A 16,627-nucleotide genomic window follows, 5' to 3' on the forward strand; every position below is an offset into this window, starting at 1 on the left:
TTTTTTTTTTTTTTTTTTTTTTTTTTTTTTTTTTTTTTTTAAAATGTTTTATTTATTTATTCATGAGAGTTAGAGAGAGAGAGAGAGAGAGAGAGAGGCAGAGGCAGAGGAAAAAGCAGGCTCCCCGCCAGGCAGGGAGCCCGATGCGGGACTCGATCCCATGCTCCTGGGATCATGACCTGAGCCGAAGGCAGATGCTTAACCATCTGAGCCACCCAGGTGCCCCCAACTCATGTGTTCTTAAGGCATATTTCCATGATTCTTTGAGCATTTCCTTAGTTTCTGGCACAAGATATTCTGGCCCAGAATATCTATCCCAGCTGCTGAGGTGAAATCAGCAATTTTCCCAAGAAGTCTCAATCCTCTTAGTGGAGAAGAGTATTTAGATAAAAGGTCTGGGTGTTAGTTATTGTGCTCATTGTCACTGGGGTGTCATTGCTTCCAGGCCCTCTAGATAGAGTAAGGAAAATATACATGCTGACACATTCATATCCATTTATATTTCTATATATGTACATTTATAACTGAGCTCAAGTTGATAGCTCCATTTTCAATCCAGTACCCCAGGATTCATTCCAAACTTAATTTTTCAAGTATTTCTAATTCCCTTTGCTGACAGCGAGACACCTGCCTCTAATTATTTACGATACATTTGCTTATTCAATTAATCTTAGAATGCATAAAAGATAGCCTTAAAATTGATAACCCATTCCAGTGGTAAAACACACTAATGTTAGTTTTGTTTTCAGCTTGAGAGTATAGACAAAATACCATGCTCAAAAGTTACTTCAGGGAACACCTGGGTGGCTCAGTTGGTTAAGTGTCTGCCTTTGGCTCAGGTCATGCTCAGGGTCCTGGTATTGAGCCCCGAATCAGGCTCCTTACTCGGCAGGGAGCCTGCTTCTCCCTTTACCTGCCACTCCCCCTGCTTGTACTCTCTCTCTCTGACAAATAAATAAATAAAATCTTAAAAAAAAAAAAAGTCACTTCAGTTCTCTCCAGTGGCCCTATTTTTCTTTCAGTGGTGATGTGTTAATTATTTGAAATACTTTAGGTCTGGTTCCTTCTGTTTATATACTACTTTAAGGGCTAGCCCTTTTCTATACTTGTTGATTTTATGTATTTTTTGGGGTATGTGAAACACTCATATGGTCGAGAACTATAAGAGTTCATTAACGGGAGTCCAGAACTCTATAAAAAAGTATTCCCAAATGTCATTCCCCCATCTCTTCCACTCCATTTTCATACACCCTCTGAAAAATGACCTCCTAAAAGACATGCATGAGACATGCATACACTAATCTCTGGAACCTGTGAATGTTATCTTGTATGAAAACAGGGTCTTTGTAGATGTGATTAAAGTGAGGTAAGGTTTTTGAGATGGAGACATTACCCTGGGTAGGTCCTACATACAGTCACATATATTCTTATAAGAGAAAAGCAGAGGGAGACTTGACATAGAAGAAGAGAAGGCAGTATGATCATAGAGGTAGAGATTATAATGATGTAGGTACAAGCCAAGGAATGTGGGCAGGCACCAGAGGCTGGAAGAGACAAGGAACAGATTCCTTCCTAGAGACTCCTAAGGGAGTGAGGCCCTTTTAAACCTTACTTTCGGCTCAGTGAAACTGATTGTGGATTTCTGGCCTTCAGAACTGTTGAGAGTAAATTTGTTTTAGGCTGCCAGGTTTGTGGTAATTTGTTACAGCAGCCACAGATACTGATATACATTCCTTGCTAGTGACCAGTCTTATAGTTTTCTTGTTTAATCTTTAATTTATTTTATCCTGATCCATGGATATTTTCTTAATTCCCCTTCATACTCAAAAGTTTACATACAATAAATATTCTTTGCTCTTTACTTTTTTTTCTTAATATATCCTGGTAGTCACATATCTTCCTCATCTTTCTATAGTTGCATAGTACTTGATTGTATGGATGTAATAGTTTACTCAGCCATGCTCCAATTTAGGATTTTTCGCATTTAAGGTTTCTATTAATTTGATTAAAAGCAATGCTGCAATGAATAACTTTGTGCATATATGCTTGTATACTTTTGGGGGTTTTTTGTAGGGTAAATTTCTAGAAGTGAAATTGCTAAGTCAGAAGTTAAATACCCTATAAGTTTTATAAGATGTTGCTAAATTTTTCTCCATTAGCATTGTACTAGTTTACCTTATCACCAGCAATTTATGAGAGTACCTGTTTTCTTGTAGTTTTGGCAGCAGAATATTATATTTAAAATTTTGGGGGATAGGTAAAAAGTGGCATATCAATGTAATGAGTGAGGTTGAACATTTTTTGTATGTTTAAGGGCAGTTTTAGGGTGTTTTATTGTCTGAATTATCTGTTGCCAATTTCTCTATCAGGTTTTGGGTTTCATTTTCTCTCAGCTTTTAAGAATTCTTTCTATGCTAGGGATATTAGATTTTTATCTGTAATGTATGTTGTATATATTTTCTGTCAATTTTTCACCTGTCTTTTGATTTTGCTTATAGCGTCTTTTAAAAAAATATTTAATCTTTTTTGGAGAACTTTTAAGTTTACAGAAAAATTTATCAGAAAGTACAGAGTTCTCTAATTATACCCACTGCTCCCCTGTTCCCTCCATGTTATTTACATCTTAGAGTGACACATTTGTTATAATTGATGAACCAATATTAATGCATTATTACTAACTAAAGTCCATAGTTACATTAGAGTTCATTCTTTGTGTCGTATATTTTATGAAATTTGACAAATTTATAATAACATTTGTCTGCTATTACTCTGTCATACAAAACAGCTTTTCTATATTAAGCATCTTCTCTGACCACATGGTATGAAACTAGAAATCCATTACAAAAAGAAAACTGGAAGATTCAGGTGATGAAATAACATACTACTGAACAACCAGTCAAATAAAAAATTACCTTGAGACAAATGCAAATGGAAATACAGCATACCAAAACCTAAGAGATACAGTAAAAACAGTTCTAAGAGGAAAGTTCATAGCAAGAAACACCACCCTCATTAAGTAAAAAGAGCTCAGGGGCACCTGGGTGGCTCAGTCGTTAAGCGTCTGCCTTCGGCTCAGGGCATGATCCCCAGGGTCCTGGGATTGAGCCCCGCATCGGGCTCCCTGCTCGGCGGGAAGCCTGCTTCTCCCTCTCCCACTCCCCCTGCTTGTGTTCCCTCTTTCGCTGTGTCTCTCTCTGTCACATAAATAAAATCTTAAAAAAAAAAAAAAAAAAAGAATCGTTTCTCTAATTTCTCTTTCTACAGTTGCATTGTTAGTGTATAAGAAAGCAACTGATTTCTGTGCATTGATTTTGTATCCTGCCACATTACTGAATTGCTGTATGAGTTCTAGTAATTTGGGGGTGGAGTCTTTTGGGTTTTCCACGTAAAGTATCATGTCATCTGTGAAAAGAGAGAGTTTGACTTCTTCTTTGCCAATTTGAATACCTTTTATTTCTTTTTGTTGTCTGATTGCTGTTGCTAGGACTTCTAATACTATGTTGAACAATAGTGGCGAGAGTGGGCATCCTTGATGTATTCCTGATCTTAAGGGAAAGGCTCTCAGCTTCTCCCCATTGAGGATGATATTCGCTGTGGGTTTTTCATAGATGGATTTTATGAACTTGAGGAATGTTCCCTCTATCCCTATACTCTGAAGAGTTTTAATCAGGAAAGGATGTTGTATTTTGTCAAATGCTTTTTCTGCATCAATTGAGAGGACCATATGGTTCTTCTCCCTCCTCTTATTAATGTGTTCTATCACATTGATTGATTTGCGAATGTTGAACCATCCTTGCATCCCAGGGATAAATCCCGCTTGGTCGAGGTGGATGATCCTTTTAACGTATTGTTGGATCCTATTAGCTAGGATTTTGTTGAGGATTTTGGAATCCATATTCATCAGGGATATTGGTCTGAAATTCTCCTTTTTGATGGGGTCTTTGCCTAGTTTGGGGATTAAGGTAATGCTAGCCTCATAGAATGAGTTTGGAAGTTTTCCTTCTGTTTCTATTTTTTGACACAGCTTCAGTAGAATAGGTATTATTTCTTCTTTGAATGTTTGGTAGAATTCCCCAGGGAATCCATCAGGCCCTGGACTCTTGTTTTTTGGGAGGTTTTTGATCACTGCTTCAATCTCGTTACTGGTTATTGGCCTATTCAGGTTGTCAGTTTCTTCCTGTTTCAGTCTTGGCAGCTTATAGGTTTCCAGGAAGGCCTCCATTTCATCCAGATTGCTCAATTTATTGGCATATAGTTGTTGATAATAATTTCTAATAATTGTTTCTATTTCTTTGGTGTTAGTCGTGATCTCTCCCCTTTCATTCATAATTTTATTAATTTGGGTCCTTTCTCTTCTCTTTTGGGTAAGTCTGGCCAGTGGTTTATCGATCTTATTAATTCTTTCAAAGAACCAACTTCTAGTTTCGTTGATCTGATCTACTGTGTTTCTGGTTTCTAATTCATTGATCTCTGCTCTAATCTTAATTATTTCTCTTCTAATGTGTGGCTTAGGCATCGTTTCTTGCTTTTTCTCTAGTTCTTTAAGGTGTATAGTTAGTTGGGGAATTAGGGATTTTTCTTTTTTTTTGAGTGAGGCTTGGATGGCTATGTATTTCCCCCTTAGGATGAGAAACAATTCCATTTACAATAAAACCAAAAACCATAAGATACCTCGGAATAAACCTAACCAAAGAGGTAAAGAATCTATACTCTAGGAACTACAAAACACTCATGAAAGAAATTGAAGAAGACACAAAAAGATGGAAAAATATTCCATGCTCATGGATCGGAAGAATAAACATTGTTAAAATGTCTATGCTACCCAGAGCAATCTATACCTTCAGTGCCATCCCAATCAAAATTCCAATGACATTTTTCAAAGTGCTGGAACAAACAATGCTAAAATTTGTATGGAATCAGAAAAGATCCCGAATCACCAAGGAAATGTTGAAAAAGAAAAACAAAGCTGGGGGCATCACGTTGCCTGATTTCAAGCTATATTACAAAGCTGTGATCACCAAGACAGCATGGTACTGGCACAAAAACAGACATATAGACCAATGGAACAGAATAGAGAACCCAGATATGGACCCTCAACTCTATGGTCAAATAATCTTTGACAAAGCAGGAAAAAACATGCAGTGGAAAAAAGACAGTCTCTTCAATAAAAGGTGCTGGGAAAATTGGACAGCCACATGCAGAAGAATGAAATTCGACCATTCTCTAACACCATTCACAAAGATGAACTCAAAGTGGATGAAAGACCTCAATGTGAGACAGGAATCCATCAAAATCCTAGAGGAGAACATAGGCAGTAACCTCTTTGACATCGGCCACAGCAACTTCTTTCGAGATACATCTCCAAAAGCTAGTGAAACAAAAGCAAAAATGAACTTTTGGGACTTCATCAAGATAAAAAGCTTCTGCACAGCAAAGGAAACAGTCAACAAAACAAAGAGGCAACTGAATGGGAGAAAATATTTGCAAATGACACTACAGGTAAAGGGCTGGTATACAAGATCTATAAAGAACTTCTCAAACTCAACACCCAAAAAACAAATAATCAAGTCAAAAAGTGGGCAGAAGATATGAAAAGATACTTCTCTGAAGAAGACATACAAATGGCTAACAGACACATGAAAAAATGTTCATCATCATTAGCCATCAGGGAGATCCAAATCAAAACCACATTGAGATACCACCTTACACCAGTTAGAATGGCAAAAATGGACAGGGAAAGAAACAACAAATGTTGGAGAGGTTGTGGAGAAAGGGGAACCCTCTTACACTGTTGGTGGGAATGCAAGTTGGTACAGCCACTTTGGAAAACAGTGTGGAGGTTCCTCAAAAATTTAAAAATAGAGCTACCTTATGACCCAGCAATTGCACTCCTGGGTATTTACCCCAAAGACACAGATGTAGTGAAAAGAAGGGCCATATGCACCCCAGTGTTCATAGCAGCAATGTCCACAATAGCCAAACTGTGGAAAGAGCCGAGATGCCCTTCAACAGATGAATGGATAAAGAAGATGTGGTCCATATATACAATGGAATATTACTCAGCCATCAGAAAAGATGAATACCCGACTTTTACATCAACATGGATGGGACTGGAGGAGATTATGCTAAGTGAAATAAGTCAAGCAGAGAAAGTCAATTATCATATGGTTTCACTTATTTGTGGAACATAAGGAATAGCATGGAGGACATTAGGAGAAGGAAGGGAAAAATGGGGGGTGGGTAATTGGAGGGAGAGATGAACCATGAGAGACTATGGACTCTGAGAAACAAACAGGGTTTTAGAGGGGAGGGGGGAGGGGGGATTGGTTAGCCCGGTGATGGGTATTAAGGAGGGCACGCACTGCATGGAGCACTGGGTGTTATACGAAAACAGTGGATCGTGGATCACCACATCAAAAACCAATGATGTATTGTATGGTGACTAACATAACAATAAAATTAAAAAAAAAGAAAAAAAAGAAAAACTAATGATGTAATGTATGGTGACTAACATAATAAAATAACATTAAAAAAAAAAAAAAGCTCAAATAAATGACCTAACTTTATACCTCAAGGTACTAGAAAAAAGAAGAACAAACTGAATCCAAAGTTAATAGGGAGAAGGAAATTCTAAAGATCAGAGTAGAAATAAATGAAATAGAGACTAAAAAGACAATAGAAAAGATCAGTGAAACTAAGAACTGTTTTCTTTAAAAAGATAAAATAGACATACCCTTAGCTAGACTCACCAAGGAAAAAAGGGAGAGGATTCAAAATCAGAAATGAAAGAGAAGGTGTTATAACTGGTGCCATGGACATGCAAAGGATCATAAGATGGCTATGAACAATTATATGCCAACAAATCGGACAACTTAGAGAAATGGATAAATTCTCAGAAACATACAACTTACCAAGACTGAATCATGAAAATTGAAAATCTGAACAGACCAATTACTAGTAAGGAGATTTAATCAGTAATCAAAAACCTTTCAACAAATAAAACTCTAGTCCCAGATGGCTTTTCTGGTGAATTCTACCAGATGTTTAAAGAAGAGTTAATATCAATCTTTCTCAAACTCTATAAAAATTCTAAGAGGAAGAAATACTCCTGAACTCATATTGCAAGGCCAGTATTACCCTTATACCAAAGCCAGTCAGGGACAATATAAAGTAAAGAAACCTACACCAGTATTCCTGATGAACGTAGATGTAAAAATCTTTAACAAAATATTATCAAACCAAATTTCAACAATATATTCAAAGGATCATACACTATGATCAAGTGGAATTTACCCCTGGGATGCAAAGATGATTCAACATACACAAGTCAATAAATGTGATACACCAAGTTAATAGAATGAAAGATAAAGATCTTATCATCTCAATAGATGCATTAAAAGTATTTGACAAAACATAACATCCTTTTCATGATAAAAACTGTCAACAAATTGAGTGTAGAAGAAGGAACTTACCTCAACCATGGAATGGGAGAAAATATTTCCAAGTCATATATTTGATAAGGATTTAATATCCAAAATATATGAATAACTAAACTACTCAATCGCAAAAATTTTTTAATCCAGTTATAAAATAGGCAGAGGAACTTAATAGACATTTTTCCATAGAAGACCTACAAATGGCTTAGTTACATGAAAAGATGCTTGACATTACTAATCACTAGGGAAATACAAATCAAAACCACAATGAGATATAACCTCCACCTATTATAATGGCTGTTATCAAAAAGACAAGAGATAACAAGTGTTGGCAAGGCTGTGGAGAAAAGGGAACTCTTGTGAACTATTGGTGGGAATGTAAATTAGACACCCACCATGGAAAACAGTACGGAGTTTCCTCAGAAAGTTAAAAATAGGGCTACCATATGATCCAGCAATCCTACTTCTGGGTATATATCCAAGGAAGTGAAACTGGATCTTGAAGAGATACTTGCACTCCCATGTTCTTTGCAGCATTATTCACAATAGCCAAGATATCTGTTAGTGGACGAATGGATAAAGGGGATGTACATAATATATATACAATGGAATGTTCAGCTATGAGAAAGAAGGAAATCCTATCATTTGTGACAACATGGATGGACATTGAGGGCATTATATGCTAAGTGAAATAAGTCAGAGAGAGACAAGTAACTGTGTATCATACAGTATAGGTACTTGAATTGCATATGTGGAATCTGAAAAAGCTGAACTCCTAGAAACAGTGAAATGGTGGTTACCAGGGGCTGGGGGATGACGGAAATGAGATGTTGGCCAAAGGGTACACACTTCAGTTATAAAAGTTCTGAGAAAGTTGTTTTTATTGATCAAACTTTAGGTTCACTGACTCTTTCCTATATCATTTCCAGTGTGTGCTCCTTATTGTAGATACTCTTTTACTGTTCTAGAATTTCTATTTGGTTGTTTTTCTGTGGATTCTATTTCTTTATGAGCATATTTTCCTTTATTCATTGGGCATAATTGTAAAAGCTCTTTTAAAATCCTTGTTTATTGATACTAACATCTGATTCTATAAGGTTGGTATTTACGTATTTTTTTGTTGTTTGGTCTTATTTTCTTGACCTTTGTATGTCAAATAAATTTGGATTGTAGTCTTTACGTTATGAATGTTATGGAATTCCATTATATTCCTCTATAAAAGGGCTGATGCAGGCAATTAATTTGGTTATACTCATACTACAAACTCTGTATGTTAGGAGGCAGTTAAGTTTGGCCATGCCTACTTTAAAAAATAGTTTTTGTTGAATATGTCAGTTAAAAATTGTATCTTTTGCTTTTGGATTTTGAATCACTGCTAGCTAGACTGACTTTTCTCATTCCCAGGTTATACTTGAAATCATTTATGTTTTCTTACAGGACTTTCATGGTTTCAATTTTTATATTTTGATCTCTAATCCATTTGGAATTTATCTTTATGTATTATACAATTTTGTTTTTTTCCATTTCATTCAAAAGTTGTTTAAGATAACAGTTTTTAACCTGCAGGAGTAAGGGCTTTTTGTTATTTTTCATATGTAGTTTTATTGCACTGTGATCAGAAAACATAATTTGTGGTATTTTTACTATTGTGAACTTACTGAGATTTTCTGTATGACCTTATATATGATCAGTTTTTGTGAATAGTCCATGTCCACACGAAAAGAGATTGTTTTCTCTATCAATATACAAAATTCAATATAGCAAGTTCAGTATGTTACAATAATGTACCTTACTGATTACATTGCTTTGGTCTTCTTTAGCTTCACCTACTATTACTCTGTTTTTATTAATTTTTTTGTACAGCTATTGTAGATTTTTGTTTTATAAAGCTTGTGACAGGGTTATTTGGTGCAAAAGTATTTGTAACTGATTTATCTTCCTCATTGTTAATTTGTCCTTTAACATAGAAAAAGCCCTATTTTGTCTTGCTAGGTGTTTTTTGGGCTTGAATTCTACCTTGTCAGTTATTAACATCATAACCTCTGTTTTCTTTTTGATTGTATTTGCCCATTATACCTTTGCTCATATCTTTTTCCTTTCAATGTTTCTTAATGACTTTGTTTTTAGGTGTTCCTTATATAATATACAATTGGATTTTACTTCATGAGCCAATCTAAAATTTTTTTTTCTTTTAGTAGAGGAGTTAAGCTCTTTGCATTTATTATTGACACTGATATGCTAGATTTTTAGCTCTGACAATTATTTATTATATTTACTGTGTGTATTCTGTTTCCTGTTTGGCTTTCATCATGTTGTATTATGTTTTCATTGCTCTTTTTAAGAGTTTGCTTTGAAATTTTTTTTGATATTTAGTATATTTATTTGAATAAAGTATGGAGTTTCATTAGTAATAATATATTAACATTTTTTTCATTAACTGTGACAAGTGTTCAGTAGTAATGCAAAATGTTAACCATAGGGGAATCTGGGTGTGCCGCGTATGGAAACTCTTTGTATGTTGCAACTTGTCTGTAATATAAAAAAAACTATTCTAAAATTTAAAAAAACATTTTTTTTTAAATTTATTTATTTGACAGAGAGAGAGACAGTGAGAGAGGGAACACAAGCAGGGGGAGTGGGAGAGGGAGAAGGAGGCTTCCCGCAGAGCAAGGAGGCTGATGCAGGGCTCGATCCCAGGACCCTGGGATCATGACCTGAGCTGAATGACTGAGCCTCCCAGGTGCCCTAAAAAAACATTTTTTTATGTAGTGGGACTGAAGGTGTCCAAGACTGGTTTGGGAAAGTACATTTTATGTGAGTTTATTGCTGAACTTGGTGAATATAAGCTGTATTTTTCAGTTTCCAGTAAATCAGGGAGGTGTAATCACTGTATTTGATGGTAAAGTTAGAGGAAAACATCTCTGTTTTGTAATAATGAAAAAAAATCAGTTTTTGGACTGGAAAATTTTTAAGCAAAAGATTAAGGAAAACAGTTGCTTCTAGAACTGGTTACTCAAATCATATCTTGTCAAGATGAATTATTTAGAATGTTGTTGGGGAAGAGGGCTTGTTTAGTAGTAAGGCATAAAGATGAATTGGTATATAAACCCAAGAATTTTAATGGCTCCTACAAGGTATAGTTTAGGCTTTTACTCCCAGAATTTTAGAGCTGCAAGAGACTTTTAGAATTTTTTCCAGTTCTTTCATTTGTAGAAGAATAACTAGAAGTCTAGGCAAGTGATATGTTACATCCAAAATCATGTAGTAAATTGATATTCAGAGCTGGGACTAGATTCAAAGACTCTTCTTCATTTCTGTTTTAAGATTCTTTCCTCAATGCCAGAATGTATTCTTGAAAGTCACAATAATCTTGAAAGTCATGACATCCTGAGCTCCTCATATCCTACTTACCATGCAGCTAAGGCAAGGTTACATATTTATACTGGCATTTTAAAAAAAAGGCACAAGTGATTTTTTTATTCAACATTACAGAGATAATGTTAGGTCATAAGCCTCTGCCTTGTTGATTTTTTTCTCTGTATCTTATCCAGTAAGGGAAGGGCCTGGTTGAAGATTGTAGCAAAAAGGCCAGTCATTATGAACTATAGACTGGGAGCTAGAACTGGAGCTGGTGCTGGAAACCATAAAAATGCCAGATGATGTGGGGGTTGGGATGCTGTTGGGATGATGACTAAGTGGACTCTAGAACCTGTAGAAAAGGGGACAGAGTAAAGGAGGCTGAGGAGCTACCATCAAACTCATGCTAATCATGAGGGCCAGTTCTGCTTTCGTTCCATGGAGCATTCTACTACTTGCCAGCTAAGATTTAGGATAGCCATAGATAATGAAATAAAATTCATCTGACATCTGCAAGACATTTTTATTTTGCAAAGTACTGTCACAAATATTACTCTGTTTGATCCTTGCAATATCCTTGTGAGATGGGTAAAAGGGATATTGGTGAGCAGAAAATGTTAAATACTAATGGGTGTCAAGACGGCAGTGTGTTAGAAACCACTAAAGGATATAAAAATGAATACACATGGTTTTGGCTCTCATGGTGTACACAATCTTGTGGAGATGGGGTAGGGAAAACAGCGAAAGGTAGTGTTAAGGCAAGTTGAAAAAGATTTAGAAATTCAAATTACCATGGGAATTTAAAAGGAATGATGGTATTATAACTGATGGAAATTTTAGTATTTTGCCTTCTGATTTCAGACTAGTTGAAAGAATAACAACTATAAAAGGATCTCTTTACTTTTTTTTTATTGTATGTTACTGTTCTGTTAAATAAGGCATAACATTTCATAAGGCTATTTTGGGACTACAGTCGGTGACCACACAATAGTGGTCCAACTCTCTAAATAACAATACTAGACAAACTGGACACCCTCTCACATATGGACAAATCTGCATGGAAAAGTACTCAAGTTTTTGGTGTGGACTTGTGTACTTTAATTTATTTTCCCTTTCTCTAGTATATTAAGAAATGACTTGCACTTCAATTTGCCAAAAGCAATGCTTGCATTCTAGTGGCAACATTACTACTTCTGTTACATAGTACAGTGAATACCAGAACCACAAAGGCAGGAGGTTTAAGTAAATTTTATTAGGAAGGGAAGTTGTCAACTTAAATAGCAGCAAATGATTGAATAAGGAAACTTCTGTTGTGATAGACATACAAGACCTCCATCATATACAGGATACAGGAGGCATTTCTGTTTGTGATATCTGGCCCAGAAATGTCAAATGCTTTTCCATTTAATCTCATACTTCTGGATTCCTACCAAAAAGGAATACATTAAGAGCATGGAAAAGTTGCTTACTAAAAGGAAACCCTCGAAAAAAGTAAGAGAGGGAAAATAGAAATTAAGTTATGTAGAATACTCTTTAAGTGATAATGAACTACATTTTCATATCTTCACAGTAATACAAAACCCAATAACTTGCAGAACTAGTTCAGATTACTTAAATACCAGATACGTTTTTAGTCCTCTACATAAATGTTTAGAAGTTACTTACATTTATATGAAATGAAGCTATTAATACTTTTCTACAGCAGTAACTGCACACCAGGAAGGCCAAGGCAAACACAAATCAAGGAATGGAGTTTTCCCAAAGCTGCAGTGTGAATAGACTATAAACATTTGATTCCATACACATGAATGGGTTTCTTTGCTATAGGAAATTCAAATGGAATAAGGAATGGAGATGTGTAAAAAGGTTTCTTAAGGGGGAGAAGGATGACAGCCTGTATGCACCTAAGTTTTCTGCCCCTTCTGCAGCATCATATTATTCTCCTGCACTGTCTGATGTCCATAATGTTAGGTTGTCTCTAAGCAACTGCATGATGAAGGTGCTGTCTTTGGATGAGGCTTCATTCACTGTATCAGGTTCTGAAGTGGCCTCATCAAAAGCCATTTTAGCTAGTGTGTAGGCAAGCTTGGATTACTAAGGATCTTACAGTGAAACAGAAAAGTTAAGAGCCAGCCTCAGGCAGATTGGGTGTGTGGGTTGCATCTCTTTCTTGCTTATATCAAAAGCCTCTTGGTAAGCAACTTGGGAATTACCTATCATTTGTTTTTGATCTTGACCACCTGCAACTTCAGCAACGTGCTGTGGGTAATCTTTCCTCATTTTTAGGTAGAAGACCTTACTCTCTAGATTAATTGCATTGGCTGTTAAATATGCATCCAACAAATAGCTTTTTATTATTTTTGATTACTGGGTCCTGTTTGTTCTTTGTGCTCAGCTGGTCTTTGCCTATTTCACTTTCATGGTTACTGTTCTTTTCTACCACGTATTATGCATTTATTATATGCTTTAGGATAACTTATTAATGTATGAGTGGTGTTAATTGAATACATCTAATTTTTGGAAAATGTCAGCATTCGGTGCTGTCACAAAATTAATCTAGGTCGTAGCTCCCCTTCAAAATAATTAAAATAGTGCTTCCGTCCAAGTTGGACCAATAGGGATTAGTATCCTTCCACCCTAAAAAAACTAACTGGATTAAAGATATGAAACAACAGTTTCTAAGATATTTGCTATCAGGCAGCAAACGACTTTGATCCCTGAGCGACAGGAAATAAATTAAGTGAGACTTAAGAATGCTCTAGCCTGGAGAGAGTTTCTAGGCATGGAGCAGGTCAGTAGAACCCAGGAGGAATCAAGAAATCTTCCTGAGTGGAAGAGAAGGAGCTGGGAGGCTGTGGGGAGCCAAGGCAGCTGGAGTTCACAGGGCAGAATATCAGAGAAGAGAGAGCTGCAAGAGAATTTTCAAGAATTCAGTTGAGTACTAATCAGTGAGGTTCCTTTCAAGAATTCAGTTGAGTACTAATCAGTGCATGCCTGTGAGGAAACTACTTGAGGCTAGGAAGAGCCACTCAAAAGGAATTGAAGGAACAATACAATACTCATAGCTCACATACAATACCAGGAATAGAGCCCCGAATCTATCAGAGTAGAGAATCTTATTCACTGAGGTAAAGCATCTTCAGCATTCTAGTTGTCATTTTTAGATGTTTGGGTTGGGTCTTTTTTTCTGTCTTTACTGGAAATATAGTCAACCTTTTTTCTAGCTTCTAGAACATATGGGATTTATAACAACTTTTAATGTCCTGGTTTCCTAATCCTATCAACTGTGTCATGTCCAGGCTGGTTTTGATTGATATTTTTACTCATTATGGCTGTATTTTCTTTTTCTTAATCTTTTTTTTTTTTTTTTTTTTAAACCTGCTTGGAAATCAGTTGATGCTTGTCAGGCATGTAAAAGCAGACATTGTAAATTTACCTTGTTGGGTGCGGATATTTTTGTATTCCTATAAATATTCTTGAAACTTTTTCTGGAATGTATTGAAGTTACTTGGAAAGTATTTGATCCTGTAAGGTATTGCTTTTAATCTTTGTTAAGTGGGACCATTTAATCTAATTGCCCCACTACTGAGGCAGAACCTTTTTGAGTACTTTACCTGATGCCCTGTGAATAATGAGGTTTTCCATTTGGCTAATCATCTGGTTACAGATGTTAAATTGAGGATCTGGTTGTTCCTTCAAGGTTTGTTTTTAAGTTCTTTTGGGATCATTAGAGAGTAGTCTTTATTCTAGGACTGATTTTTAGCCATGCTGAGGTCTCTACTTATTGCCCAGAGTATACAAAGTCTTTCTGTACTCTGGTTGGATGGCACCTCCAATGTCTCCAGCTCTGTTTGAACCTTGCATTGTTCTTTTGTGTGTGTGTGTGTGGGGGGGGGGGGTTTGTTTTGTTTTTTTTTAAGCTCCTCAGCAGTTGCTTTTTGCCTGGCCTTGTGGAATTTCACTCTAAGTGTATGTAGATTAGTATTAAGTTAGAATCAAGTGGACCCCTACCTTGATGTCTAGAGCTTTTTTCTGCATAACCCCTCCTCTCTGGTACATTATTCCGGTAATTCCTGTCACCTATACCTTACTGAACTTATATCTTTGTCTTTTCAAGTTAAGTAGATTGCTGTGCCATCCTTTGAATCTCCCTGCCTACAGTGGTGTTTAGAACATGTCTCTTGGTAGAAAGTCAAGATGTTCATAGGGCTTATCTAGCTTGTTTTCTTCTCTCATGGAATGCAGATCTACACTAATTATTGTCCCATGTCCATAAACTGTTTGTCATGTGTTTTGTCTAGTTTTGTAGTTGTTTACTGTCTGAGGGTAAATCTGGTACCAGTTACTCCATAATAGCTAGAAGCGTAAGTCCTAAGCTACTGGATTATTGCGGGAAGTTGGTAAAGACTTTTGGGTGAAGTTACAGGAAGGAATAACGAGCTTTGGCTGATTTTTATAGTTAATGGCCATTTAGGAATTGTTTACGGACCCTTGGAGTAGTTGACTTAGCAGTGGTTTGTCTTTTTCAACTAGATCTAGCAGATGGGATAATGTAAATAGTAAAGCACTATACAAATATGCTTACTATTTTTAGCTTAGAGTAATTTATTGAATGTTCTTATTAATAAGCTGTTCTGCCTCAGAATAGATTTTTTTTTTTTGAATTTAAAGTGAAAATAGTTGGATTACCTTTAGGCTGTGGGAGTTGGAGTTGGTGATGATGCCTTCAGTATTATTTCTAATTACCAAAAATTGGTTTCAGTAGGCTTTGATGTCATTGGATAAAGACTGCTTCTCACAATTAGTAATAATGTCAATCCAAAATCTCACGTTGTAACAACAGTAAAGTTGTTGGCAGAAAGAGGTATTTCTGAAGATTGTATTGTGTTGCTATATTATTCTTGGGTTTTTGTACTTAGGAACTTGCACATATATATTCAGTGAACATTTGATGTGTGAATCTTTATTAAGACTATTCACGTGTCAACTTTCTATATGTCAAACATGGTAGTAGATACTAGGGAGGCAAAAGAAATAGTAGATAGGGTCCCTTATCAGAAGATCACATGAGATGGCACATGTATAAGGCAACAACATATTCTAGCAAAGATTAATGGAGTACAGAGTGATTATGTCAGCTCTTAGGGAGAAATGGAGGGGCTCGATTTTGAGAAAATTGATGGATATGTGTTGATTCACTAAGAGGATAAGGGAGAAAAAGTCCCTGTTCTAAAAACAAGGAAAGGTGTGTTGCAGGGTGACAGCTGAGAATGACAAAATTGTTCTGTGAAAAACAAGAAATTAAGTTGGCTTTAATGGAATTCTCTGTAGAAGATAGTCAGAAATTAGGTTGTAGAGCTGATTGTGGTGTGAGGGATGTAGAAGATTTTGAGCATTAGTCTGAAAAGAGAGAGAATTCTGATTGCCCCATGTGTTAAAAAGTAGACAAAACTAAAGAATTTTGTGTTCACAAAGTAAGTTTTATAGGTGCTGACTTATTTTAAGATAAACAATGAAGCAAATTAAGACACTAAGTGTTACTGTGTTTGATTACAATAAAGTAAAAACCCATTCTTTATTGGGATTTGAAAAACACTGCTTACAGAAGTGAATATGTAAAAGTTTTACATGGGGGCGCCTGGGTGGCTCAGTCGGTTAAGCATCTGCCTTTGGCTCAGGTCATGATCCCAGGGTCCTGGGAACAAGCCCTGTGTTGGGCTCCATGCCCAGTGGGGAGCTGACTTCTCCCTCTGCCCCTCCCCCTACTCTCTCTCTCTCAAATAAATAAATAAAATCTTTTTTAAAAAGTGAAAGTTTTACATGTTATGACATAA

General features: G+C 36.1%; 1 protein-coding gene across 7 annotated transcripts in view; it reads left to right on the plus strand.

Annotated features, from left to right (window-relative positions):
- Nucleotides 1–16,627, plus strand: part of FUT8 (fucosyltransferase 8) — a 316,924-nt gene that overhangs the window by 32,537 nt on the left and 267,760 nt on the right. The window lies entirely within an intron of this gene.

Source organism: Phoca vitulina, unplaced genomic scaffold (assembly GCF_004348235.1).
Source record: "Phoca vitulina isolate PV1807 unplaced genomic scaffold, GSC_HSeal_1.0 scaffold7, whole genome shotgun sequence".
NCBI lineage: Eukaryota > Metazoa > Chordata > Mammalia > Carnivora > Phocidae > Phoca > Phoca vitulina.